This window comes from Triturus cristatus, chromosome 2_2 (assembly GCF_964204655.1).
Source record: "Triturus cristatus chromosome 2_2, aTriCri1.1, whole genome shotgun sequence".
NCBI classification, from domain to species: Eukaryota; Metazoa; Chordata; class Amphibia; order Caudata; family Salamandridae; genus Triturus; species Triturus cristatus.
This window is the reverse complement of record NC_140582.1, coordinates 670,442,935-670,468,212: the sequence shown is the minus strand read 5'-3', so window position 1 is coordinate 670,468,212 and position 25,278 is coordinate 670,442,935. Positions and strand designations below refer to the sequence as shown.

General features: G+C 42.7%; 1 protein-coding gene across 1 annotated transcript in view; it reads left to right on the top strand.

Annotated features, from left to right (window-relative positions):
• Nucleotides 1-25,278, top strand: part of ASB5 (ankyrin repeat and SOCS box containing 5) — a 576,687-nt gene that overhangs the window by 171,134 nt on the left and 380,275 nt on the right. The window lies entirely within an intron of this gene.

Below are 25,278 nucleotides of genomic sequence, written 5' to 3'. Positions count from 1 at the left end.
GATTTAGAGTTTGGCAGAGGGGGCTCCTTCATAAAACAGACAGATATCCCTTCCACCTTATTACAAGTGCATCAGGATATAATGCACTTGTAATAAGGCGGATGGGATGTCCATAACATTTCTGAAAGAGTACTCACAACGTGGCGAATATCCTGTCCATCTTATTACAAATGCATTCAGATATAATGCACTTGTAATAAGGCGGATGGGATGTCCATACCATTTCTGAACAAAGACTCACAAACGTGGCGAATATCCTGTCCACCTTATTACAAATGCATTCAGATATAATGCACTTGAAATAAGGTAGATAGAATATCTGTACCATTTGTGATAAAATCAGGCATTTAGTTTCCCTGGGCATTATTAAGCATCACTGGTCCCAGGAAATTGCAGCCCTCAATAGTGCCAATCTTTAATGAATATCACTGGCTCATGCAATACTGAACCTCAGTAGCCCTAGGTCAATGAACCTCAATGTTGCAAATGAGTTATATGACCCTCAGTGGTCCCAAGCAGTAGTGAGTAATGTTGTGTTTATCATACCAGTATGAGAATGTCACTCTTGCTGATGATAGATTAATTGAAATGAAATGTTCTATGATTTTCGTTTTGACCTCATTAAAGCTGAAATTCCTGTATTTCAATCGCTTTCAGGTAAAAAGAAATTGACACTGTTTGGTTGAGACCTAGTCATGCTTTGGCTTCATAAACAAAGTTGTCATCTCTTACGGCACAGTGTGCAGTTTTGTGCTCCCAAGTCCAGTGTAACAAGCTATATTTAAAAGCGCTCATGCTGAGTGTGCTGCAGACGATTTTCAAACCAGCATTACAAATCCAGAAGTACTCATATACCCATCATCACTGACCCCAGCCATTCTGATACTGATCATTTTTCTCCCAAAGCACTTATCAGACCCATTCAGGGGGCCACTGGGAAAGCAGGGGCTCCTGGCCCTCATCGGGAGTTGATGTCATTTATCTCTGATGTCCCTGGTCTGTCCTAGTGTGGCTCTGAAAACTGGGCCAAGTACAACCCCTTCAGCACTTGACTCTAAGAGGTAGCAACGACAAGCAGTCACAGACTTCTGAGGGTGGTAGTGTTTGAGCTCAGCGCTCAAAGTAACACAGTAGTGCAATAAAGAAGTGTCCAGCCCTATTGCTTGACTTTCAAGAAAGAAAGAGTATATTAATGCTCACTGGAACAGAATTACACATACTAATATAGTCCCAACACAATTTATTGTCCTGGGTGCTGTTAGGCCTCCCCCAGTTGGTCCTGCTTGGGTGCGTTCTCCAGGGATCTTCTGAAGTTGTCAAGAAGAGAGGTGCAAAGAACCCAGTTGAAGGTTTGATCATGGTGCAAATTGTTGAGCTCCACATGGTTTGATTCTCCTGGCTCGGTGGGTCCATGCTCAGCCCGGTCCTCTCGGATCGGTGCAGCCAATCACAGGCAGATCTTTTATTAGCGATATGGTCACGCACAAGCTTCTCTTCTGATGGTGACCTGGCAGTGCACAAGCTAATTGTTTGGATGCCTGGCCTCTACACACAGGGGGATCGTTTGATAGCAATGCTGCAATGCATGGGCGAAATTTGACACCAGGGCCCACCGATTGTCCTCCTGAAGGGTTCAAAAGCTCCTTCTCTCTGTTAGCAGACAGGCAGGCTTCTAGGTGCTTCAGGTCAAGTTCAAAGCTCTTCTAGCAAGAGTTCAGACTCGGGCTGGTCCGGCTTTAGGGTGGTCAGACCGGTGCAGCCACACCTGGCACTGACTTTGGAAGGGGGCGCTGTGTTTAAAAATAACGTTTGATTTAAAAGCACGTGAACTTCCTTGTGAGTCCAGCAGTTTTCAGGCAACAATAAAAATGTCAAGATAACTCTGGTGAATAATGTTCCTACTGGTGAGAGATCAGAATTGTGTCTAGTGGCAGTGTTGGCTCATCATAAAGTAGCATGGAGGGTTAATGTGCCTGCAGCAAAAAACACGTAGCATGCATTTCACAGAACTGAATGTGTGTGAACTATGAGTAGCACTATAAAAATGAAATGTATGTTACAGAGAGACTATGGAGAAATGAGGTGCACTGTTGGAGTGTGGTAGTGAGGGAATTTATAGAGAAGGAGGTCATGGGAAAGGTGCCGAAAAAGATTGTTGCCCCGGGCGCCACAAGTGGTAATACTGGGTACTGGACTCAGGTGATGTCCCCCTACCTCTAGGAAGAAGGGTGTCAGGCAGACACCAGCACTGCTTGCACAGCATTTATTTGAGGACTGTGTGGATCACTCCCTTCCTTGGTCATAGAACTTGGGACTGGATATAGCAAATTCAGACAGGAGATGTGTATTAACTATCTGTATCTTCAGAACCATTTGGGCTGGCTCGCCTTTCAGGTGTCCTTTCCAGACTCCTCTCCAGACACAGCCTTTGCGTAGAGTGATGCTTCTCACAGCACGGCATTCTCCAACTTGGAGCACCAACAACAGAAGCGCACAGAGGTGTGATGTTCCTGCACATGGCTGTCATCAACCAAACAGTATTTGTGCTCACAAAAAGACAAAAGTCCTAAGGGGTCCCCTTCAATTTGCACAACACAATCTACAGTCCCACCCTTCACCTCTGCCATCACCACATGGCAGTGTTCAGGGAGGGTACCCAACAGCTTCTTGCCAAGCATAAGAGCTAATTGAATTTCTAACAGAAACGTGTCTCCACTCCCCTCATGTCAGTATCTAGCCCTTCTCCCTCCAACTTCAGGAATGACTGCAGTACACTTCCACTGTCTGAGAAACCAGCCGCACATCCTTGTGTGCAAAAGGCCAGGCCTGTAGTATCCAAAATGGATCCCACATGCCTCCATCACTAAGGCTCACTCACACACACCATTCATATACCACACATGCTACTCACACAACTATGCACAGCATTTTCTTTGGATGTTAGCGCTAGGAATTGTAGAAGCACATAGAAGAAACTTTACACAAGTGGGTCAACTGGCCTCCTCACAGTAGCATAGATAAAAAGGTTTTGTCACAGCTTTGGATTCACAAAAGACTGTATGCTAGCCACTACTGCTCTATGTACTAATCTGATGGCAAGAACAGTAGTCAACTGTTCACTGTCTGTCAATTAGGGCACACCCTGTGTGCTCCAGGTCGCAGGACAGGTCAAGGACGTCACTCAGGTCAAGGGACAGGCCTAGATTAATATGACACCGGGGCCAAAATGAAAAACCAAGATACAAGATAAACATAGTGGGCACTCATGGGAGAAGAAGCCCATGCAGGTAATATTCCTGCCCCAACAGCACTTTGCCATGTAAAAGGTGCCAGAGTGGAGGATCTCATTTGTACTGCGGACAAGTTTAAATTTTAGTGACCTGGCCATGGCCAGCATGGTGGAGGTGCTTCTTCTGCAATAACATAATTTCTTGTGTTCAAATATTTTTATTGGTTGTTTTTCAAAAAGAACAGACATGGAAAACAACAAAAAGAAAAAAAATACAGTGATGAATAGTAATAAAAAGGTGACATTAAATCCATACATTGTGTCAAAAGATATGCAATAACACATGCTGAAAAGACAGATGATAGGTCATAAAAATCACCTGAAACCAAACCTATACACTATAGAGAACAAAAAGACAAAATTAAAGTTAACAGTATACAGAAACTAATATAACATAGCATCATCATTTCTAAAAAGAAAAGTTACAATGAGTTAATACATTCATGTTGAGGCATCTAAACAAGTTTTCATTTTGTATATGATTACTGAATTATTAAGCCTTAGGACATCATATTTTCCTAGTTCCAATTCTGAAGAAAATTTTATTCGCAATCGACATTGTAGTAGTTGTTGTACATTAGGTTACAATATGTATTGTGAAGCTTTAATTTCATAATATGATAACAAAGGGCCTGATTTAGATTTCGGTGGATGGGTTACTCCAACACAACGGTGACAGATATCCTGTCTGCCGAAATATAAATCTCATTATATCCTATGGGATTTATATTTCAGCGGACTGGATATCCGTCACAGTTGTGACCAAGGAGTCTGTCTGCCGATATCTAAATCAGGCCCACAGTATGGATTCTTGCAGGTATCATCAGATATTTAAATAATTTGAAATACTGCTCAAAGGTTAGTTACTCACATGTATACAGTTCTGAACGGCAACAGAATTTCTTAGCCATTCCCTTTGTGAATATAAAACAGCCTATACAAATCTGCAATAAACATGCACTAGTATTCACAATTGGTTGACCATGCCCATAGAAGAGTTGAACACGTCTATAAATAAAACTTCACAAAGTGGTTCCAATATATATCATCTAAAATTCATAGGCCGTAAAACTGGTACTAAAAATCATGACTGTACCATTTTACAAAGGTAAAAAAAAGCATAAGATGAAGGGAAACATCCATTACAACTTAGTCATTACAACTACCTACCTTTACAACGCAACTGTTACAACGCAACTGCCTTTACATCACATGCCATTACAGTGCATGCCATTGCAATGCATGTCACTACAACACATGCCATTACAACGCATACCATTACAACGCACGCCATTACAACGCACTATAAGGTAAGTAACGGAGATGTTTTTAGTACTAGGGTGGGTATGGGTTTTGAGGTACATGAGAATAGTAATTTTTACCCCTACACATCCAAACACTTTCCCGAATGTTGCACTCACTGGAGTGGAAATAGTAATTTTTGCCACTTCACTATCCAACACTTAGTAATTTTTACCCCTATACTATCCAACACTTACCGTCCGGTTGCACTCACTGGAGTGGGAATAATAATTTTTACCCCTACACTACCCAACACTTACCCTACTGTTGCCCTAAAAGTATCATGTGTTGTAATGGTATGCGTTGTAATGGTAGGCGTTGTACTGGAATGTGTTGTAATGGTAGTTTTTAAAAATGCGTTGTAATGGCATGCGTTGTAAAATCATGCAATGTAATGGTAGTTGCAATGTAAAGACTGCATTGTAAAAGCATGCGTTGTAATTGCATGCTTTGTAACGTCATATATTCTAAGATGAACAGTAGATTGACCTGAGCGATTGTCACCGGGGGCACTTAGAAAGATTACCAAACCAGGTACCTTGTTGTGGGAAAGCAAGAAAAAAATATGAAGACCTCAACCTTAGCCTAGTTAGACATGGTCTGAATTGCGAGTTCGCTATAAACTTTAAGTAGAGCTCTAGCTCATATCGAGGGGATAGAGTTAGATATCTTTGATGAGTGGTCATCCGAAGAGCATTAGCTCCCCGTATGTTTTGGCAATTGGCATAGAAAGGAGTCCTTATCCGAGCTTTCGCTGTGGGACGTATTAGTTCAGGATTAGTATACAGCTCTGGTACCCCCAGACTTAAAAAAGTACTCTTAACATAGGCTAGCCACGGTATCATAGCCACCTTGTCAAGGGCCATGCAATCTAAGATTATATTTTTAGTGAGGCCCAGCTCGCATGATTGCCACAATTTTACCAATAACAAAAGGAGAGCTAGCCCGAAAAGGTCTTCTCAATAGGTCAGGCCAACATCAGAAGGACAAAAAAAGGTGACTGTGAATGAGGGAACTCAAAGAAATTACGCAGAAAACTATTTTATAATTTCTGTAAATGGTTGCTATTGCAATACCCCCACACACCTGCCCCATAAGAAGCAGCTGAGATGCATTTAGATCGAAAGCAATCAACTCCTTTAATGGCCTTTGCCCCAACTTTGATGCAAAACAAAATATGTTTTCAATTCCTCTTGAGAATTGGAGTGCTTTAAGCGGCAACAAAGGGTGCCACTTAAGATTAGAGTCAAAAGGGACACCTAGACAGTAGAAACTGTCCAGTTTTAAGACTGGTGATCCCTCTATATGGTGCTTTTTTTTAGTTTTGTACTTTTATGCCCACAGATTAAAATAAAGGTCTTTCCCGATTAAGCATTAATTATGAAGAGGTCGTAAACTTTGTAAAGCCATCCAATAGCAGCTGCAAACCATTTGCAGTGCTAGCTATGAGGAATGCATCATCTGCATAAAGGAGGATAAGGATGAAGCGATTACCCACCCTCTTTTGAAGAAGGTGCCCCTTTATTATTATTATTATTATTATTATTAATCCGTATTTATTGAGCGCATAGCTACTCTAAGGCAACCCAGCATTAGCAGCAGGACAGGAGGAGACTGAGAAAAATTATAGGGTGGCATTTTGAAACAACCATGTTTTAAGACGTTTTCAAAAGGGAAGATTGTGAGACTCTGAGCAAACATGTAAGGGCAGGGTGTTCCAGAGTCTAGCCACATTGTAAGAGAAGGACCTACCTCCACTTCCTACCCTCTTAGTTTTGGGAATAACCGCTAAGTTTAGATTAGCCGGGCTGAGACATTTCCTAGGGCGGTAGAAGGTGATGAGGGTGCAATTAATTATAGGGCCCCTCCCCCAGAGGGTCTTGTGGGCTATACACAAAGATTTCAATTGCATTCTTCCCGAGATTGGCAACCATTGTAGGGTCATCAGAGCAGGCTTGGCCGACGGAGTTTTGGGAATGCCAAGCAACAACCGTGCAGCGCAATTCCGAGCGACTTGGAGTTTCCTTATTGTTGATTTAGGTGCTTCTAGGTAGAGGCAATTGCCATAGTCCAAATGAGAGAGGACCACAGCCTGGACCAGAATTCTCTTTGCCCCCAAGAGAAGGAGAGGGAGAAAATTTCGAAGCAGTCTGAGAATGCCCAAGCAAGCTCCTGCCAATTTCACTGCTTGGTGGTTGAATTTAAAGGAGTTATCCAACCCGAAGCCCAGGCTTTTGATCTTAGTATTAGGGTTTGGGGCAGGGCCAAGGCAGATTGGCCAAGTGTGTTTAAGATCCATGTTAGTCGCGTTGCCCAGGAGCAAATGTTCTGTTTTTTCTCCATTGAGCCTAAGACAGGAGTGTTCCATCCATAGTGCCACTTTCTCCAGACAGGATTCAAGGTCAGAGGGAGAGTTCTGAGGATGATTGAGAGCAACTACCAACTGCGTATCATCAGCATACGTGACAATTTTTATTCCATGAGGCAAAATAATATCACCAAGTGGTCTCATGTAAACATTAAATAATGTAGGGCTCAAAGACAAGCACTGGTGGACTCCACAGCTAAGCGATAGGCTCCTAGAAGTGGTCTCTCCTGCTAATACCTGAAATGTTCTACCATCTAAGTAGGACCAGAGCCAAGTAATAACACCACCTGAGACACCGATTCTCGTAAGTCTGTTTAAGAGCATGTCAAAACTGACCGTATCGAATGCCGAGCTGAGATCAGGGAGGATACTAGCTACTGTTCCTCCTTGATCAAGGATTTTCTTAGATTCTTTGACCACGGCAAGAAGAGCCATTTCTGTTCCATGGTGACGGCGAAAACTGGTCTGAGAATAGTGCAGAAGACCATGGGTTTCTAAGAATCCAGAGAGGGTCGTGTTGACATATTTTTCCACGATCTTAGAGATCACAGGAAGTAAAGAAATGGGACAATAGTTGCCCAGGACATCTGGATTTAGACTCAGAGTTTTGATTAGAGCCTTCACCATTGCATGTTTCCAAGGTGGTGGGACTTGGCCAGTGGAATTAGATAGATTTATCACCTCCAGTATAACTGGGAATATCATATATTTAGCTTTACGAAGGAAGTGAGGAGAAGTGAGATCAAAGGGGGAGCCAGATTTTATTTGGGAAAAGATTTCCGAGAGGGTATCCAAATTCATAATAGGTAGTTTTTTCAATAAATGCTCAGCGTAACGTAGGGGCTTGTCCATTAGTAAAAGGTCACTAGGGCATGGTGTGAGCCAGGAAATGCAGTATACATTTCTTGAATTTTATTCAGAAAAATTCGGCAAGTTCGTTACAACGATCTGAGGAGATATCAGATAGTATTTCTGAAGAAGGGAGCTCTAGGAGATTCTTCGCTATAGGAAAGATTTCCTGCGGCGTATTAGCTGCTGAATTAATTGTTCCTTCATAGTAAAGTGCATGTGCTTTTTTAATTTCAGTTTGGTAGAGTTTTATAGACTCTAAATCTAAATCTGAAATAAAAATTGAGCTAAAATACAACCTTGTCGGACTCCCTGACTGCAATTTATGGTGATGTCCAGTCTCCAGAAGGAGAATAGTGAATCCTTAATGAGGTATCACAGTGTACATAACCTAAGAGAGTGACTAAGGGCCTCATTACGATGCCGATTGGACGAACGTCCGACCAACATAGTTTCAGGAGTGGAACCGCCCGACAAGTAGTCCGCGGTTCCACTGCCAATATTATGATGTGACTGTCAGCGCGGCAGTCTGAAGCAAAGCCTTCACAATCGCGGCTTGTGCTGCGGCCCTTTTCCAGGATCCAGCACAAGCTGCAATGGTAAAGGGTATGTTTCTAAACAACTATGTTTCAGAAAATAAGAGGAACCCCTTGCTTTCCAAAGGAATAGGGTAAAATACAAAAGTATTACAAGAGTTTTATCCTTTGGGGAAAGTATACCTGTATCTGTTATATATTCACAGTTCTTCTACTCATTCTCTGTCACTAACACCATCTACATTCTTTGGAAGTGAGACCATATATTCTTAACAGATAATCCTGACACTAACAGTTGTATAAAAATAAAAATCGATGTATCAATAAAGCCCTTAAAGGTACACAATTAAAAATTGAAGACAATTATTACAAAATATAATTAATATTGTACATAGAATTGTAACCAGGACATATAAACAAATCCTATTTGTATAATTTAAAATCACACAAATAAAAAAGAAAGAAAGAGAGAGAACAAATCACAAGACAAGAAGCACTATGTCATAAGTAGTGTACACATTCGTAGGAAAAAACTTTACGGGCTAGAGCCTGGTATTAATTGATTCATAAAATAGTCCTTGGTCTAGCCACTTGATAAATTGTGTACTCTTCAACTGGGTGTCGACGCATTTCGATGGACTCTTATATCACCATCTTTTTCAAGACAAAAAGATTTATTGTATTCTCGAAACCAATAATAATGTACGTATGATGGATTAAAAAAAGCCTGTTGATTAAAACACAAAAACGATCAAGACACAATACTATGGCATTCTTAAAAATAGAATAACATGATATTTTTTACATTTAAACATACCTAATCCCCATCTGGGCACATAATGGCATAATTAACATATCTCACCGACGGGAATACCTTATAAATGCACTCGAAGCCCCCTAGGGACCTGGTACGGTATTGATACAAATACAATGCAACACGTACCCGGTGTAATACTCCTATACCCAACAATTGTTACACAATACATAGTGCCCAATGTGCACTTCACCATATCCCCTGATTATCCAGGTATATATGTCGCTCTTCCCACTCTTTACATTCACATTCCCACATGTCTAAACAACTCCAAGGTTCACATACACCTTCCTCTCACTAATAGGATGAAATCCAATACTTAGATTATTCATAGTTGAGTCCCACAGAGATATTGTTACAGAGCAAACAGGATTGTTCCTGTCCCTTTTATTGAAAATGGGCACAATAGCTGCTTCTTTCCATGTGGGAATAAGAGGTCCAGTTATAGCAGTGCGAAAAACATTTATGAGAAGGGGAGCCCAGAGATCCACATTTTCCTTAAAGATGTCGACTGGAACACCATCCGGGCCCGGCGATTTGCCACTTTTATTCTTCCTGATGGCTAGAGCTACATCCTTGGGCACGATGGTGAGGTTGAACTCAAATGCCCTCTCCCTATCACACCCCATCATTTCACAGCAGCTTTGTTCTACATAGGCCTCACTCCTGGAATTGAAAACCTGGGTACAATGAGCAACCCAAGATTCAGTTGAGCTTAAGCAGTCAATCTTAGACGAGGGGCCCAGACTAAACAAGAGTCGATTAATTACCTCCCAAAAATGTTTGGGGCCCTTTAACTTCCCTGCTTTCAGGAGGTCAGCCCAGGCTGATTCTCTAAGTTTGAGTTTCCCATCCCTGAGTGTAGCTTTATTAAATGATGATGCAGATTTAATATTCTCCTGATTTTTTGGGCGAGATTTTAGGGCCAACTTCAATGTCTTATGGGCTGCAGAACAAGCTGAAGTAAACCATCGTTGAGTGGGGGGAGCACAGGACTTGCTACTCAAAATAATGTTGAGGAAAATACACTGCATATCTGAGCTAAACTATATTATCAAACTAGAAGCTATATCAGTGGATAAACACTTAATCATTTGTTCCAAATTATGTGTCACTATAGACATCAAGAACTGGACCGGGTTGATAGCGTCCCCCTTAATGCGGAGACCTCTATTTGCAGAGAGGGCAATAGGGACTGGCTCCAGGTTCTTACCCACTCCTGGTTGCTAACAGTTTAAAGTAAGAATAAGAGGGTTATGGTCTCTCAAACAATTTGTTAAAACTCTAAAGTCTGAAATCAAGAAACTATAAGCCTTCGAAATTAACATAAAATCAATAAAACCCTGTGCTCCACCCCTATAAAAATTGGGGGAGAGTTAAAAAAAACCGGGCCACATTCACTGGTAGAAAGAAGGCCATTATTAAAAATCTGATTATTGAAGACATCCCATAAACGGTATGCTTTGTATGTAATTTCCTGATTGAACTGGTCCTCCAGTGCAAAGACAGGCAGACAACTAAAAGGGCACTGGGTACAGATAAAATCACCCACCCATAACATGCGCTCTTATAATTTAGTTTTACAACCTAATCCACCAGCATGTCTACCACATCTCAAGACTGATGGTCAAACAGATTATAATAGACATTAACAATCATTAAGTCTGCTGGAACTAAACCAGACAATATCAGTACTGGGAACCAAGGGGTCGAAAAAAGCTTTACCTTAGGACAAGAAAAAATGAACTGAAATCAAAATGGCTAGCCCGCCCTTCGCCTTCCCAGTTGAGGATGGACTTTCTGGGGTACCAAAGTCTTGAAAGTCATCCACATAAAAGTCATTGGTAGCCCAGTCTCTTGCACTCAAATTATATAAAAGCCCTTTACAAAATGGACCCAATCTTCATTAGACAATTTAGAATAAATCCCTGTCATGCTCCATGCTAACAGTTTGTGGGCTATGGAAAATGGGATGATCTTTCACTTTAGAACTGCCTTTTGAGGGGTGTTCCCCAATGTTGGTTGATGGACAAGTGTATCCAGGGATAGGGGCGTTGTGCCATTAATGACTTTTATATCAAGCGTCAAAGGAGGGGGATTGAAAGTTGAGGGCTCTGTATGTGTTAATACTGTATCTGCAGAGTTTGTGATAGATGGCCAGTCAATATTATTCAGCTTTCTCTTTGGCCCCGTAATATTCTATGATGAACTCCTAAGCCCTTGCCCTTCTTCCCCAGGGCTCATCAAATTGGGACTAAAGGACTCTAAATCAATAGAAGGGCCTGTCTACAAGGAAAACTCTGTATCAATAAACAAATCAAGCTGGACAGGAACTGGGATGAAGTCAGTCCAAGTCCTCCAGGGAAGCAAGAGCTTCAGAAGATTTTCGGATTTCTACACTAAAAGATTGGGTCTATGCCCTAAAATATGGTGTGCTTCCTTGCATGAATCTGGATGGAAGAACCTCTGGCCTAAAGAAGTATCCCAATGGCAGAACCTGGATGGGTCCTAAACAATGTAGCTCGGAGTAAAAATACTTTAATAATGATTCAACCATTTTTGGTGACTTAAAATTGCTGATAATACAATCCCATGGCATTTCCTTCTTCCCAGGCCCAATCCAGGGAGTTCTTCTGACCATTAATATCTCCTTAGAAAAAACAGTATGCCACCTAGATTTGTCCCTCAGCCAGTATGCTACTTATTTTTTTAGAGCATAGAAGTCCTCTTACATGTGAGGGGCTAAAACCGGGGTGTCGCTCAGCACTAGAACATATGGCATGCAGTCAGGTGGGAGCTGCAGGAAACTGTTGGCCGCTTGTGGCCCATTGGTTCAAACGATCCTATTACTCAATCCTGCGTTTTTTCCCTCCCCACTGACCTTCATTGAAACCTGTTTTCCTTGCCAACAGACTGATTCCTGGGCCCCCTTGCTTCGGTTGGGTACTCTTTGGACAGAATGATAGACTCAGCTGGAACTGACGGTGTTCTAGATAATATGGGATCCAAAGAAGAGTCAGCTAGGTCTACTATAGTGTATTATTGCGCCTCGAGGATGTTGTTCAATTCAGCCAATTTTTTCTCTATGTTCTCCAAACTTGCAAAGATTGGATTAAAGCTGCCCATCAACGATGCCAGGACACGACTGCAAAGATCCTTCATGAGCCCGGAGGCTCTAACACCTTCCATCCCTATGGATATAGGGCCTGGGCTATGCAATACGGTTGCTCGCTCTGAGCATTGCCTCTTTGATTTGGATCTGCCCTCCACTCTTTTTCCTAGCTGCCCCCTTTTAGCACCATTATCAGGGTCATGACATGGTGAATGAGTCCCCTCAGAATACCTGGCAGGCCCCCCAGCTGGGGCACTAACGTCACTGAAGACCCTTCCTGAGGCCCCTGGCCTCACATCTTATGAGTTTGCAACAATGTCAACCTCAACCAGGGATGCATCGGGTAAAATCTGTAGATCAGAGGACAAGAAGAGGGATAAGTGACGTTCAGCAAGTTCAATTTCCCTGCTAATCACTCCCAGCGCCCGCTGCAAAAAGTCATCCATTGGATTGTAGAGGCTTTACATTTCCCCGTAAAAGATGCAACTTAACCATAAAGCCCTCAGTAGAATACTCAATGCTGATAGAACTTGTAGTCCGACCCTTCGCCGCTGCCAGTTTCACATCAGCCACACATCGATATCATGTATCTCCTCCTCTTATAACCGAGCACAGCTGCCGTCACCACCCATAGGCAGCAGCTGCTAGAATACTTGAATGCAAACCAGACATTGACTGAGCAGTAAGCTCTCAACTCTAAATACCTAGGGAAGGGCAGCCTTCAGCTTCCCCCTGAGTTTCTTTCTGTGCGGTGTGGTGCAGTGTGGTGGGGTTGCTCCTTCTATTCTTTTTATGAAGGGAAGCCTGAGGGTTTCGGTGTACAAGGAGCGAGATACTCACAATGGCACCTCCCCTTACTGTGCACAGTCCTAAACTGCAACCTGCCGCGAGCCGGAGACTCACCTGGCTCCCCAAGTAAGCCGGACACAGTGTCGGAGAGGCTAATCGCATTGGGCTGTCAGCAAAGCAGAGAAGGCAGAACGAGGAAACACCACACGCTGCAACTCAACTCTGGCGATTCTTCCCCTCTGGCATTTTTCTGTGATGGCCATCCCATGGCTGCCAGCACAGCCCCTCCTCAGACAGCAGTTCCTCACAGATAACCGCCCGACCTAGCCTGTGGCTTGGCACCAGCACGGCAGGGGGAGAAGATTCAGCCAGGAGACTCCAGAGGGTCCCATTCCAACTCCACCCACTTTAGCATTGATCATGCCATCCAGTGCCCACCAGCCTTAACTCACTGAGCCATCATTCTGGCAGATGTGAACCCTGTCATTTTTTGGTGACCTGTACGTGGGAGACTGGCAGTTTCCTGAATGACAGACAATTTAATCCAGATCGCAAAACCACATTCAGTGTTTAAGCACCTTTTAATCGCAATGATCTATGTCATATGCTGACTCCATGATTGCGTTTATATCTGAAAGGTTCATTATGTTTTACCAGTCTTATTTTGCAAACAAATTTAATTTTAATTGGCATTGAAGAATTTGTACATCTGGAGGCCCCTAAACTTACTTCAGTGCCAGTGTATCAGGTGTCACCTGCTGGATCATGATTTGCTGTAAATGATTCAGCAGATTTCCTGAGGAAGACACCAGTAACTGATTTCTGGTAGTCTGAAATGTAACACTGACATATACACACAATACAGATTGGTTGCAGCAATTGCTCTTGACAGCACTGAATCATTTATTTCTTCCCTTGGTTATGCTTGCTAACCATTAAGGACATTTGTATCAACGAGCCAAGCACAGCTTTTAATTCACTTTATTGTCTCACCTTTAAAAAATCACAGTACCTCATGCCTATGAAGTCATGTTTGGATCTTTTTGACTGCCATTAACAAGACCAATGAATAAAGTATTTCCTTGCAAACATTGAAGGTTCATTTTAACTGTTCCCATCCATCTAGTGCTGAGAAAAATCCACTGCTGAAGGTTCACTGACAAAATATCGAAAACCTAAATATCCTCATACAGAAATTTTAGGCATCATTAGGATGGCGGGCAGACTTTGTCCGCCCGCCATCCTGACGTAAAAAGGGACCGCCCGCCATAAGTGCGGCGGTCCTGTGGGGGTTATTAGGATGCGCCCACCACACTGGCGCGGTGCCTGCCATGTTTTGCATGCAAATGCAGGGGGGTACCATAGGTACCCCCCAGGTGCACCCCCACTCCCCCATCATCCTGGGGGCCCGCAACGGGCCCCCAACTTCAAAATCCGCATGCCGAAAAGGCTGCCTCCCGCCTGCATCTTGATATGGATGGCGGTGTCTAGCAGACACCGCCACCATATTAAACCCTTTTCTGCCGAAAAGCGGCGGACGGTCTTCCCGTCCGCCGCGGTACCCCCCGCCATACTGATATGGCGGGGGTAATGTGCATCTGGGTGGTGTTTTATGGCAGGTGGATCGCCACCGCCGTTTGGGCGGTGGCGATCCGCCCGCTATACTAATAGGCCCCATAGTGTAAAAAATATTTATCACAAAAATATTGTTCTCCTATATATTCCTCATATAGCAGCCCATCAGGGGGCGTGCTATATGAGGAATAAGGATGTGAGTGAACCCAGCCGGTGCTCTTTTCATTTTCCACACAATCCTCTGAGGAAGAATGTATTGAAACGCGTCAGGCAGTGGGAATCTGACTGTGAAAAGCGGGCAACCAGACGCTTCTTTACCTGTTATTAAAGGCTTATGCTTGAAGCCTTGTGTGTGTGTCCGAGTGCCTTTCAAACCAACGGAACAAGCACGAGCATGATTTATTGGCGGCTGCCGTGCCGTCGAAAGTGCACCATCTCAAGAACCTGGGGGCCACGGGGATCATCATCTGCCGGTCCTCACACGTGGGGCACATTCCTTGGATTTAGGAAGCGCCTGTTGCCGAGACCTATCTGCAGGTCTTTCTTGCTAACAGAACATTTTTAATGAGCGCCGAGAAATTAATGGGACTACAACAACCTTCATGCACAGCGCTCATTCAGAGCAGCCCATCAGGGGGCGTGCTATATGAGGAATAAGGATGTGAGTGAACCCAGCCGGTGCTCTTTTCATTTTCCACACAAGCCTCTGAGGAAGAATGTATTGAAACGCGTCAGGCAGTGGGAATCTGACTGTGAAAAGCGGGCAACCAGACGCTTCTTTACCTGTTATTAAAGGCTTATGCTTGAAGCCTTGTGTGTGTGTCCGAGTGCCTTTCAAACCAACGGAACAAGCACGAGCATGATTTATTGGCGGCTGCCGTGCCGTCGAAAGTGCACCATCCCAAGAACCTGGGGGCCACGGGGATCATCATCTGCCGGTCCTCACACGTGGGGCACATTCCTTGGATTTAGGAAGCGCCTGTTGCCGAGACCTATCTGCAGGTCTTTCTTGCTAACAGAACATTTTTAATGAGCGCCGAGAAATTAATGGGACTACAACAACCTTCATGCACAGCGCTCATTCAGAGCAGCCCATCAGGGGGCGTGCTATATGAGGAATAAGGATGTGAGTGAACCCAGCCGGTGCTCTTTTCATTTCCCACACAAGCCTCTGAGGAAGAATGTATTGAAACGCGTCAGGCAGTGGGAATCTGACTGTGAAAAGCGGGCAACCAGACGCTTCTTTACCTGTTATTAAAGGCTTATGCTTGAAGCCTTGTGTGTGTGTCCGAGTGCCTTTCAAACCAACGGGACAAGCACGAGCATGATATATATATATATATAAATATTTTCCCAAACCTAAACAGGTCGAAACGCGTCGTTTGTTTGCCCGAATAAATCTTTGACTGTTCATCTACAATTGGAATGGCTAGGTAACAGTGTTGGATTATATATATATAAGATACATTCAGGACTGCAACATCCAGCATGCAACGTGTTGGCTCATCCAGAGCGGTCCAATCAGGACCCTTTGATAACGCAAATAAGGATGTTGCAGCCCATCATGCCCTCTTTGACCACAAGCTGCCTCTGAAGAAGAGTTATCTCGAAACACGTCAGGCGGCGGTCTGCTGCTTGATTTTACTGGATTGTGTCCTCTCACCAATAAAGGCTTTTAGTGGGGAAACATGTCAGGCGGCGGTCTGCTGCTTGATTTTACTGGAGTGTGTCCTCTCACCAATAAAGGCTTTTACTGGGGAAAAAGAGGTCTGTGGCTTGAGTGCTGCTTCTTTTCGGACCCCCACTGAGCGTGAATTTTGGACGGCAGTCCAGCCGTCGAAGCTTGCACCACCCCTGAAATGGGGGCAACCGAACCCAATACACGGGATTCATTGTGGGACACGGACATGGATAGATGCAGTGACGCATTCCGGGGCTCATGACGAGCTTGAAATGGTGCAGAAATTATGGAGGGCATTCATGTAAGGTACATTCAGGGCTGCAACATCCAGTATGCAACGTGTTGGCTCATCCAGAGCGGTCCAATCAGGACCCACAATAACACAAATAAGGACGTTGCAGCCCATCATGCCCTTTTTGACCGCAAGCTGCCTCTGAAGAAGAGTTATCTCGAAAGGTGTCAGGCGGCGGTCTGCTGCTTGATTTTACTGGATTGTGTCCTCTCACCAATAAAGGCTTTTAGTGGGGAAAAAGCGGTCTGTGGCTCGAGTGCTGCTTCTTTTCGGACCCCACTAAGCGTGAAAATAAATATAAATATATATATATATATATATATATATATATATATATATATATATATATCCACAAAAAATCGTTATGACTTTTTTACAAGAAACGATGCCGTGGCCACAAAATTATCTCAGCGTGTATTTATTCTGACGGTTTATGTCACTCTACGCGTTTCGGAGTACACCTCCTTGTTCAATAAATATATACACAATAAATAAATAAAAACATAACAAATTAACTCTATTTTTTCTTTAAAAATCACAATTAAATTTCACATAAAAAGGTAAATGTTGCTAAAAATATAGTGTATTTAAAAAAATACTATATAAAAAATATCATTTTTACATCACAGAAAAATAGTAATAATATCGTTTTGAAGAATATAAACAAAACTACTACATTCTAGGAATAACACATATACTATTCACACTCCAGTCTGTGGAACAGTAGAGAAAGTGTTGAACAAAGGAGGGATCAAATTGACTATTCCCACTACAGTCTGTGCAACAGTAGGGAAAGTGTTGGACTCAGGATGGATCAAATTTACTATTCCCACTAAAGTCTGTGCAACAGTAGATAAAGTGTTGGACTCAGGAGGGGTAACATTTACAATTCCCACTCCATTCTGTGCAACAGTAGGAAAAGTAATGGACTAAGAAGGGGTAAAATATACTATTCCCACTCCAGTCTTTGCAACTGTATGAAAAGCTTTGGACTCAAGAGGGGTAAAATGTTATATTCCCATTCTAGTCGATGCAATAGCAGAGAAAGCGTTGGATTCAGGAGGGGTAAAATTTTGTATTCCCACCCCAGTCTGTGCAACAGTAGGGAAAGCGTTAGACTTAGAAGGGGTACAATTTAGTATTCCCACAGCATTCCCTGGTATCGTACAGAGAGAGTACTTCACTCACCCTGTACAAACCAAACAACCTGCACCTGACATATAATTTAAAAAAATCTTAATTTCACAATTGACATAATTAATTATCAATGAAATAATTAAAAAGAATTTTAATTAATTTACTTCCTACCCTGGACCCCTATAAACCCCACATTCCACAACCTAAAAAGTAACTTAAGTTAATAAATGAATTAAATAATTTACATAATTAATTATCAATGAAACTATTAGAAATTTTGAATAAATTAATTGATTTTGTTAGTTTTCTTTCCACCCTGTACCTCACAACATGCATCTAAAAGTAACTTAAAAAATAAATAAAATAAACAATTAACATAATTACTTATCAATTAAATAATTAATAATATTTTAAAACCTGATGATTATTAAATTATAATTAAATTACTTCCTACTCTACACCGCTACAACACTAAAAGTTACAATAGACAATTAAATTGAATAACAAAACAACACAAAATTTACAAACTATAATAAGCATTAGCAGTATTTGTACAAGCAATTTATATCATATAGAATTAAAACATATACTATAATTCATAAAAATAATGACAAAATGATAATATTAACAAAAACATTTTTGTAAATGAGATTAACAACATAGATATTTTTAATCTCGATATTAAAAACATAGATATTTTTAATATCGATATTAACAACATAGATATTTTTGTAAACGATATTACCAACATAGATATTTTTTGTAAACGATGGAAACAACATAGATATTTTTGACATCGATATTACTTACCTTAAAAAAAATCTATGTTCTTGTCAACGATCTTTCTGCATCACAATATTTGTGTAGCATGATATTAAAAACGTGATATTTTTGCATATCGATATTTTTATTTTGATATTGTCTCCAAACACCCAAAACTTTGTCTACGAAAATACTTGACCTTGGAGCAGTATTCTACAAAGTGGAAATCATTGAAAAACAATACATATTAAAACCATTTTTGTTATCGGATTGTATCCCTAGGGTCGCCTGCGAATTCCAGGATACTCTATATTTTTCAATCCTGTCCTCCCACACTCTCAGTGCAGAACAGATCAGAGTAAATAATTTGCTTTTGACAATAAATTAGGATGATTTTCTTGTTCTTTAGCAAGACAAATAAACAAAAAAAAAACATGCATGTCAGAAAAGAACCACAGGGTTCCGTGGCATTCATGATTCCTAGATTGAAAAATAGAACAGTGGCACCTAAAACAACTGCAAACTGGTTCTCTACCCCAATCAAAATGTTTTTATTACTGATCAGTAATTTTTATTAGCTGAGTCCATTCTTCTTCATTTCGGTCCTAACTAATGAGATGTGTCTGCCTCCCACAAACAGTCTTACAAAGTTTCTAATAACAAAGAAAATTCAAAACTCACTCATAATGGGGTGCAAACACCAGGCCTGCCCTAAGCACATGCTTTCTATACCAAGATCGAAAACAGAAACAAGGGAACCATACACACGCAGAACCAGGGTAGATACTATATTATCAAGAACAATGGTTACTGTGGAACAAATGTATGTAATAATGATACTTATATGCAGAATCGCAATATTTAAAAGGGTTGCTTTGATATCTGAAGGAGAACAAACCATATACAACTGGCTGACTGGTACAAACAGTAATTCTTTATATTAGTATAAAAGACAATTTGTCAATTCAAAAGTGCAATGTGTCCCCAGTGAACATGGAACCTAAAACATTAAGTGACATAGTTGTCACATATACATTTGGTTTCCAACAAAAATTAATGGCGACCTTCTTAGAAATTCTAGGTGTAAACAACGTTCTTATATGATAATAAAGCAACACCAAAGGGGATGATGGACGGAGTGTTAAACATTGCAAGCACTCACCCCCAGTCAACTGATCTGGGTTTAATCCATCGTCATTCTTTAGCTCAATCCGCCACCCCAGTTCAGACATGGCCATATGCAAATCAGTCTGACCCTGTGCTTCATGGGAACAGTCCAGCCCGAACTGCCAAGCCATGTCTTCCCTGGACCGGAAACAAGCGTCCTGGGACCAGTTTCTGGCTAATCAGCCGTCATCAGCCAGGCTAGCTTGAATCCAGTGGCAAAGTGAGCAAGGGACCCACGTCTGGGCATACCCTGCCAACTTAGGGTGAACAAAGCAAAACCAAAGGGGATGATGGACGGAGTGTTGAACATTGCAAGCATTCACCCCCAGTCAACTGATCTGGGTTTAATCCATCATCATTCTTTAGCTCACTCCGCCACCCCAGTTCAGACGTGGCCAAATGCAAATCAGTCTGACCCTGTGCCTCATGGGAACAGTCCAGCCCGAACTGCCAAGCCATGTCTTCCCTGGACCGGAAACAAGCATCCTGGGACCGGTTTCTGGCTAATCAGCCGTTATCAGCCAGGCTAGCTTGAATCCAGTGGCAAAGTGAGCAAGGGAACCACGTCTCGGCATACCCTGCCAACTTAGGGCGAACAAAGCAAAACCAAAGAGGATGATGGACAAAGTGCTGAACATTGCAAGCACTCACCCCCAGTCAACTGATCTGGGTTTAATCCATCATCATTCTTTAGCTCACTCCGTCACTTATATGATAATAGGCGCTGATTAATGGTTCCCTTTGCTTATGTCGACGGCGTTTCAACCTCTAAGGGATGAGGGGTCTCTTCAGGATCTATTGGTATGGAGACATCTATGAAAAGAAAGCAACAATGAGGAAAAAAAAAAAAATTATGAGGAAAAAACATGGCGGCCAGTGAGTAGCCGGTCGCGGGTGCAGCTCCCGTGAAAACGTCCCTGGCATGTTAATTCAACCCAAATACTTGAACATTCAAGACTCAGGACGATGCGGTTTTAACCCTTCATGACACCGTTTCCCAAACCCTGGAGAACCCCCCCCTTCTCCTGTACTTGACAGGAAGAAAACTATGCGGCGCTAAATACCTGCTAAATACCCGCTCGGAGTTTTTTTTCGTGTGGCAGGTCCGTGTTATACGCAGGACGGAGAGGGAGTGTCGGTGGTGACCGCCGTGTGGCTCGGGTGATTGGGAGCTCGGAGCGGGTCTGGGCGTGCAGCTGTGTGGATCTTCCTCGGTGGACGAGACGGCGCTGGAGCGGACCTGGTGCAGAGCGGCCCTGGAGCTCCGAAAGGGAAGAGGGGCGGCAGCGAGAATCTTCTTCCGGGGAGGAGGAGGCAGAGGGGGCTTCCTCCGGAAGGAGTGTAACGGCGACTTGCAGAGGGGAGAGGAGGAAGCTACGAGGGATAGGTGTGTCTCGCTGGGAAGTCGGGCGATCCATGAGGAGGAAAATACAGCCCCACAGAAGCGTTGCCCTGATACAGTAAGGAGGGGAAAAAAAAAAAGTATTTACTGGGGATAAGGCGGAGGGGACACCTATATACGCCCTTCGAAGTCTGTCAGAAACATTAAAAGCCAAGGTTGAGAAGGAATCCCTGAGTAGACTTGAGCTTATTGCGGGGCAGAAGAGTGGGCAGAAAGGAACTAAGAGGGAAGGAGGCTATAGAAGTGACAAGAGTGAAAAGAAAATAGAAGGGAGTGAACAGGAGGGGGCTGGACAGAGGGCTGAAATATTAAGCAGGGAAAAGGAGATAAGTACAGAAGCCCCCGAGCTCCGGTACACAGTAGTCAAAAACATATTACCTTCCGATATAAATCTGAGACATAAAAGGTCCGCCCCAAGACCCCCAAAAAATAATCGGCTAGATCCTAAAACAAAAATCACCCCCTCTCTTAAAACTTTCTTCAGGGTTTTGCCTAAGGTATTAGTCCTAGGGGAAAGCGCTATGGCAGGTCTAAATGATTCTTTAGTTACTGGGAAGAAGGTTACATCTCCAGTAAGCTTCCCTGATCTTTCAGTCCGAAAGGCCGACGAAGCACGCATCTCTGCAACTGACACTAGTAATAATCCAGGGAAATCTGGAGCACAACTTGACGAGTCTCCTATACTGCTGGATAAAGAAGATAAATCAGTAGGGGCACTTCTAGCAGGTCTGACGGCCGAAATTAAGAATAGATTTGAAATATCGGAATGTAACCAGTCCGAAATAAAAAAGGCCTGTGAGGTCATGGAGAGGAAGATAGATGATCTAAGCAGTAGAACAACCTCACTGGAAGAAGAGGTCAAGGAGCTTAGAGAGACGGTGCAGGCTAACTGCGCAGAGATTGAGAAACTGAAGACTGTGGAAAAAGAGAATATGGATAGAGTGGAGAGGCTAGAAAATTTCCAGAGGCGAAACAATTTAAAAATCCTGAAGGTGCCTGAAGGCAGAGAAGGGGATGATATCAAATCATACGTGGTCAGACTTATCAAGAACAAGCTTCAGCTAGAGGAGTCGGAAGAAGACCTAGCTAAGGACATACAACGTGTCCATAGAGACCCCTTTAGACTCAATGCAAACAGGTCTAAGCCCAGAAAAATTCTATTAAATTTCCTAACTTACTCGTTAAAAGAGAAAATCCTCTCCAAGGCCCTGGGGTTGAAATCAATCGAGGAGGATGGGTCCAGATACGAGATAAGATCGGACGTCTCTGTCACCACCTCCAATAGGCAATGGGAGATGGGGCAAAGGATCGAGAGTTTAAAACGCATGGGCGCCTCGGTTCAGTTAAGATTTCCAGCCTACTTGAAAGTCATGCTGAATAACAAAATGCATATTTTCTACTCTGTGGATAAGCTAGACGACTTCATCAAAAGTTTCCAATCTGGTAGTTAGGAGGAAAAGAAGGGCGAAAAAGCCACAAATACAATTAACTTGATCAAAAAAATAAATAAAAAATAATAAAAAATATTTTTTTTCAGTCCAGGGACGTTTGTAGGCGGGGTGCACTCATATGGTCTTGAGCCATGTAGTTATAGGGGGTTTTTTTCTATGGTGTGGGAGGGTGGGGGGGGACACAGGGTGGGGAGCAATGGGAAAAAAAAAATAGATCCTCTAGAGCCTCTGAAAATATTCCTAACATCTCTGTCTTATCTTATTTTGTATTATTGTTTTTTCTTTTTTATGAATGACTGAAAGAAGCAAGGCGGTAATAAGAGTACTTTCATGGAACGTTAACGGTCTTAGGGTACGAGGGAGGAGGTATAAAATCCTACAATATCTAAGAGACTGCCCAGCTGAGATCATTATATTACAGGAGACCCACCAATCAGAGAAAGAGGGATTAGACCTCTTTAGAACTCAGAATTGGATCTCCCAAGCAGTCTGTTCGTCTCAGTCGGGAGTCACTAAGGGTGTGGCGATCCTCGTCAAAAAAGGGCCGCAAGTTGTGTTTGGATCACATACTTCGGATAAAGCAGGCAGATGGCTAGTGGTGAAGGCAAAGATCTCAGGTTACCCCCTCACGTTAGCGGGATATTACGGTCCTAATAGGGACGATGTCCTTCCCCTGGGAGAACTAGTAGCTGAATTGGTGGACTCCTCTGATCCAATCATTCTGGCCGGTGATTTCAATGCTGTTCTGGACCATACTTTAGATAGGTCATCTGGCAGTAGGGCATGTGTTAACCCGAAAATGTCAACGCTCATTAAACAAGTTATGACACAGTTGGGACTTCAAGATATCTGGCGGTTGAAGGCTGGACTAAAAAAAAAAGGCTTTACATTTCACAACCATAAATATAGACATCAGTCCAGGATAGACTATTTTCTCACTGACAGTAGCCTGACCAAGCGGATTCAAAAGGTCGAGCATGTGGGTGCCCATCTGTCAGATCATTCGGCAGTACTACTATATTTAGATTTAGATGAGAAAGACTCCCAATCAAGATGGATGCTAGATCGCACAATTTTACAGGATGAGGATATAGTGGCCATACTTGCTAGAGAGACTGAGGATTTTTTCTTGTTTAATAAGGGTTCAGCTACATCAGGTGTAATCTGGGATGCCTATAAGGCCTTCTTGAGAGGCAGGTTAGGTACACTAGCGGCTGAGAAGAGGCGCAACTATCGGAAAGACCTTTTAGGAGTGGAAGAAAAGATTCAGTCCCTAGAGAAGGATCTCTCTGACCCCAAGTTACAGGAGGAAGCCCGGGGAGTTTTCCTCCAAGAGATCCTGAGAGAAAAATCCAATCTGTCAACAGTTCTACAGGATAGAGTTAGAAAAAGATGGGATGCCAGCAAGTTAGCTCACTTTGAATACAGCGAAGGTTGCAGTAAGCTGTTGGCCTGGAAAGCAAAAAAAGAACAGGTGAGAAACAGGATTGACCAGATCCGAAGTGACTGCACAGGCGCCCTTACCACTAACAATGAGGAGATTCAACAAGCCTTTCATAAACACTACAGTAAGGTGTACCATGAAGATTTAAAACCCACTCAAGATGAGGTCCAAGCATGGTTATCCCAAGGGTTAATCATTTCAGCTGATAAATCCAGGAGTTTGAATCAGGAGATAAAGGAAGGGGAAGTGGAGCTTGTATTACGACAAGGGAAGAAGGCCAAAGCCCCGGGCCCGGACGGGCTACCTTCTGAGGTTTATAAAGCCTTGGCGAACACACTAATACCCTTCCTTCTAGAGATTTTCAATGATCTTTTTATTAAGGGCGCTGAATTGCCAGCCTCATGGAATGAAGCGAATATCTCCTTGATCCTAAAGCCTGGAAAAAACCCATTAAACTGTGACTCATATCGGCCAATTTCCTTATTGAACTGTGACTATAAGATCTTCACAAAAATACTGGCGGACAGATTGAACGGTCCTATGGTTGAGTTGATCCACACGGATCAGAAAGGATTTATTCGTGGAAGGTTCCTAAAGGAGTTAACTCACTCACTAATAGGCTCAATAGACCTTGCAACCACCTACGAGCTCCCTTTGGCAGTAATTGCTTTAGATGCCACTAAGGCTTTTGATCGAGTTAATTGGTCCTTCCTACAAGCAACAGCAAGGTCAGCAAACCTGGGTTCAAACTTTTGCAGAATATTGGGAGCTATATATAGCCATCCGAAAGCCAGATTGTTGGTTAACGATTCTTTAACAGACCCAATTTTTATCAGTAGAGGCACGCGACAGGGGTGTCCTCTATCACCGCTTTTGTTTAACCTGTATATAGAGCCTCTGGCCAGGAGAATCAGGGAAGATCTGGAGATTATACCTTTCCATTTCCAAGGCTGGAACAAGAAACTGGGCCTCTACGTGGATGACATTCTCATTTACACTACCAACTTGCATAAAACTATGGATAATATTAACACATTAACAAGGGATTTTGGGAAGGCATCGGGCTATAATGTAAATAGAAGTAAGACGGAAATTATGTCTTGGAACCTAGAAGGGGGAGAAGGAGGTCATAAGGTGGTAATAAGATACTTGGGTGTCCTGATCCCGCAAGATCTTTCCAAACTAACAAAAATGAATTTCGAGAAGGCAAGGAAAGAGATTAATGGGCTTTTAAAAATCTGGGCGCACCTTCAACTCACTTTGCTTGGCCGTGTTAATTTAATAAAAATGATGGTGCTCCCAAAACTA